The 5,065-nt window shown below is 48.1% G+C and overlaps 1 protein-coding gene across 4 annotated transcripts in view; it reads right to left on the reverse strand.

Moving 5' to 3' along the window:
* The window catches only part of LOC142891805 (rho guanine nucleotide exchange factor TIAM1-like), a 49,371-nt gene extending 49,246 nt beyond the window's left edge, over nucleotides 1-125 (reverse strand). For all 4 annotated transcript variants that reach the window (XM_076031648.1, XM_076031649.1, XM_076031650.1 and 1 more), the window contains exon 1: nucleotides 1-125. This exon is cut by the window's left edge and continues 134 nt beyond it. The gene's annotated coding sequence lies outside the window, so the exon portion shown is untranslated.
* Nucleotides 126-5,065: the final 4,940 nt, after the last annotated feature.

The raw sequence follows: 5,065 nt of genomic DNA on the forward strand, positions 1-5,065 counted from the left end.
GGGAGCCGCTCAACTCTGTCCACACGCGCACGCGCACGCACACACACACACACACGCGCACACACTTGCGCAGCCGAGCCGCTCACTCGCACATGCTGCCTCCTGCTCGGCTGAGACCAGACTGACGGCTGAGGAGAGGGTGTGTGTCTCCGTCTGAGCGTGTGTGCCGGAGTCCCGCCCCCTTTTCTCTTTCCTTTTTTTTTCAACCCCCCTGCTTCTCGTCTGTGCTACACAGCGTGCACTCCTCCTCCTCCCCCCCCCCCCCCCCCCCCTCCGCACACTCCCACCTCCTCCCTCCTCTCATCCCTCTGTTTGCCAATTGACTGCCAGCTTGTGTGCTGGGTCTGCACCTCCGAGTACCTCGACCTCCCAGCCCACTCTCCCTTTTTTTTTGTTTGTCGTGTTTTATTTTAATTTATATCTAATAGCTGCCCGTCCCCGTCATCACGTTTTGTTTTTGAAACAACAGACTGGATGAGAGGAGGCCAAAAAAGAAAAGAAAGCGGACACACTCAAAGCTGCGAGAAATCTCAGTTTTCTCCCAGGAATGACGGTCAGTGATTCTGGTTTGGGATGAATTTTAGCATGCAGCGGTGAGAACACGGTGAAGCAAAATCCACCTCAACTCTTGGAAAACTTCCATCAGAGCAGCACTCACTTGCTCCCTTATCTCGGGTGACCCGGCAGACCTTTTTGCCAAAAAGAGGCTTCAAACCAAAAGCCTGAACCCCCCCGAGTGGTTCTCGGCTACTGTTTTTTTTTTTCTTTTCTTGCCTTGTTCTCACTGTCTGTAGACTCAAAATGCACCTCTGAAAACCATGTTGGCTGCTCTTTCTCTCCGCATCATCTTGAACAGTTTCCATGGAGCCGCACAGTGACCCACTTCTAAGGCAAAAAAAAAAAGTAAACAGAATCCATAAAAACAACGTAAATAGCTGCTGAGCAATCAACCACTTTGCTTGACTCTCACTCGCAGTGCTTTGCACTTTTGTTTTGTTTTTTTGGTCACATGTTGAATAGAAGCGTTGTTGCCCTTGTGTGGGGGGTTACACACACACACATTCATTTTGTATCATGTTTTTTAACCTCTTCTGCAATGTTTTTTTTTTTTTTTTTACATGCTTCTCAGATAATCAATACTGCTCTACTTGCTGGTCACTCACTATGAGATATGCTCAAACTATTAGAACCAGTATATGTATATTTAAAAAGTAAAGCCCTATAAATCTTTAACAGGCAACCTTCCTCTTCATCTAGCAGCCAGGTCTCCATTTCCAGTCACCTCAAAGAAGTGGCGAGGAAAGGAAAGAGAGAAATGTGTGGGTCAAGATTCACATTCTTGGCCTGCGGATGGTCACTTTGGAATGTCAGCTGTCGGGAATGTTCGCCACGTCTGCGCTTCTTCAGACAAAGGCGGTTCAATCAGCTGAGATGCGCATCAGCTATTTATCGGAACCAGAACCTTTTCCCTCTCACTTCTCTTTGAGAATCTTAAAAAAAGTGAACCAAAATAGGTGAAAAAAAAAATCTGATCTGATTTCAGGAACAGACCTGTTCTCAGATCCTTGAGAAGCGCAACCCACTGGGCCCGAGTGACTTGACAAACAAAGATCCTCGTTGACTGCACGGCCTTTCACTGCCTCCGTACAGCTCTTAGATGAAACCAAAAGCAAACAGAGGCGGGGACCACCAGGGAGGAGAAGTGGGAGGTCAGTCCAAGGTAGTGAGATGTGAGAAATCATATCACGGGCAATAACGAAACTGCACCCACTCAGCGGCTCCAAAGTCCACCTCAAAAACTGCCTTCAAACAAAACAAAAGCGGCAATCGCAGCGTTTTCTGCCCCTTAGCCCGACGGACGGCCACGAGCTGCGGAATGTGATGCTATAATATTGACTTTTACACGTGCAGCAGATAAGGCACTTTGCACTTTACACCTTAATCTTTAATGTGTTTGAATCAACTGTGCAAACGCATTTCATTTTAATCGGTGTTTGCTGCATCTTACGGTATTGGTGCCCTTTGTGACATCACAAGGGTCTAATTTTCAGAACTGTGTGTTTTATCACACTCTTTGTTGTGAGGAAGAAGAAGAAGAGGAAGAAGAGGAGGAAGAAGAAGAAGAGGAAGAAGAGGAAGGAGGAGGAGAAGAAGAAGAAGAAGAAGAAGAAGAAGAAGAAGAAGAAGAGCGTACACACCTGACTCACAGATTGTTGCTAGAAAACAATGATAAAGGGAATTTTTGCAACACAATTAATCATCGTGAATGCCAGAAGCTGCACCTCCTTGTGCATTAGACAAGCTGAGGTCTCCTTCAATTGGCCGATGGGTTGATTGAGTGATTGTGACAGCTCTAATTTGGAACTGAAGGTTTGAATGTGGTGATACTTAACCAATTATCTGGAGGTTTCTGACATTTATGGAAGGAAACCTACTGGGACAGAGTGCTGCATGAAAGTAAAGGATCGGCTTAACAATAGAGGCACGCGCAATACACGCACGCACACACACACACACACACATACAGCTTCATACCCTCAGGCACAGTATGACATTTCCCCTCCTATCCCAGACAATAGCGCCTCCTCTGCTTCTCACCTCTCACAACTGTATTGTGTGAAAGGCATGTGCGTGCATGTGCATGAGCGCACGCCCGCCCGCCCGTTAAAGGCCCACCAGCCTTTATTTTCTTCTCACTGCGTTCCCTCCTCACCGCCTCCTTCCTGCGACGTGTTATTCTAGAGTTATCTAACGGAGGGTCGCGCCCCGCCGTCGAGGGCCGAGGTGATACAGGAAATGACCGATGCAAGAGCACGAGGAGCGACCCGCGCGGCAGCCAGTTCCCACGCTGGAAGCCAAACACTGGGGTTATTGGCCTGTAATGCAATTACACGAGGAGCGCAAGGACTCGGTTATTAGTTTAAGGCCAAACTTGGAGTGACATGTTGGTGCAAGCGCGACGCAGGGGAGGCAACGACAGCCCATAGCAGCAGCAGGTGGAGGAAGTTTAGCAAAGGTTCACATCTGGGTGGTTGACGTTTGTCTGTTTTGCCCATTTTGCTCCGTCGTCGAAGGGCGGGTTGCTTCTGCTGGGTGAAGACACTCTAGTTCCTCCAGATGTGACTTGAGATGTGACCAGTGTGTTAAAGTGTGTCTCAATAGCTGCGTTTCCATTACCCATAGAAGTGCGCAAAACCTGAATATCGCAATAAAAAAGTGGTAATGGAAACCACCTATACTTGGAAAAACCTCTCAAATAGTGCTAGAAGGTTCTGACGCTCTCATGAGGTGGTTTTTCAGATGTAGCAATATAGAGGTGTATCGCAAAAGTGCCATGGAAACACCTTTTTGGCATTTCCACGTCAGCGGACGTGACGTGCAGGATCACGTGACCAGTTCACTTCAAGTGAAAATGGCGCGTTATGTTTGGACGGAGGAGGAGACAGAATATTTTTTTACAAGTAATCAAAGAGAAAAATATCAACAATTTACGAAACCATTTCACCAAAGTTACAGCTGATGCGTTTCACACCCTTCAATGGAAATCGCAATTGTACTTTGTCAAAATCGGAAACGCAATGAGTGTCACTGTGGGCAATATTGGTTCAACGATTTGGCCAGTGAAGAAATGAAGTCATAGCTATAAGGCGCTTTTTTGTGCGTATTGTAACGCCCTGGCGGCACTTTCTTTGAATGTTTTGTTCCCTTTTTTGTTCGTCTTTAACCTGTTTTAAATAATATTGTGCCGCAGACTTGCCAAAATACTATTACAGCAAGATTTCGACATCGTCACATTTGCTCCTATTGAAAATAAATTTGGTAATTTGACACCAACTCAACTAGCATATCCAGATTTGTCACCCAGTCTTCCTGCACACCTGCACTGACTTTTTCCCTCCATCCCAGTCCTTATCAGACCTTATCAGTGTGTGTGTGTGTGTGTGTGTGTGTGTGTGTGTGTGTGTGTGTGTATGTGGGTGTGCGTGTGTGTGTGTGTGCATGTGTGTGTGTGTGTGTGAAGTATCGGTTATGAGCCTCACGGGCGGATGAGATTGGTTTCCCCATTTCATGCCTGCTGCCATTTCTGCCGCTAAACACAGAGTGATATATCTAAATTCATGAACACAGTGTATTGCAAAATGGATGGGGTGGGGGAAGGGAAGGGAAGGGAAGTGAGTGGGGAGTGGGGGAGTTGCATACCGGTACATGGCTCTCAGAAGGCCGGCCCACCCAGCCCAAGCCCAGCCCCTCCCTCCTTGCCAGATTTGATAAAATCATCATCACCAGCCATGCGAGTAGAGCCAATGAATAATGTATGCACCGCTGGGCCACAATAGCACATCCCTTCAGGCCCCGCTAGCAAGCCGCTAGCCAGCCTTGTGTAAGGGTCACAATTGGCTAATCCGTACGCATCGCCCGCCCAAACACAATTCCCCGCCAGTACAATAGAACTGCGCGCACACAGGTGCCGAACAGACAGAGTAGATTGGACGGGTCCGGACGTAGGCAGCGCACTCATTAATAAGGGCGGCAGATGTGAGCGACAGAGGCCTCGAGCCGCAGAATGAGCGGGCACCAGGTGTGAGACGGCAGCCTGCGCCGTGATTGACAGGGAGGGACGGCGACGCACATCAGATGACGGACGGCTCGGGATGGGATGAGCGAGGCGATAAGCCATGTGACCCTGTCGGGTCCCCTTACTGTACACAGTCCCACATACACACATACATAAATGAATTTATTTTAGCAGGTGATCCGACAGCAGCATCAAGAGGGAAAAAAAAAGAAAACCAAGATGGCAGCGGCAGTAAAGTCAACGCTGCTCTTTGCTCACAAGTGGATTCCAGTCTTTAGATAGAGCGCAAGGTCGGACGGTGCACATCTGGGTAACATTAGCCCAAAACCGTGCACCTAATTGATATTCATACGGCGGAGTGGGGTTAGCTCATTACTGCAGGTAATGAGCAGATCAGGCGGGAACATGGTGTTACTGTTGTTTACTCCGGCCACTCTTGCAATGCTGCAACCAGCAGCACAGTCACGGTTTCAGTTCGACTCTACATTC

This window comes from Nelusetta ayraudi, unplaced genomic scaffold (assembly GCF_046127955.1).
Source record: "Nelusetta ayraudi isolate G7.1 ecotype Tasmania unplaced genomic scaffold, CSIRO-AGI_Nayr_v1 ptg000033l, whole genome shotgun sequence".
NCBI classification, from domain to species: Eukaryota; Metazoa; Chordata; class Actinopteri; order Tetraodontiformes; family Monacanthidae; genus Nelusetta; species Nelusetta ayraudi.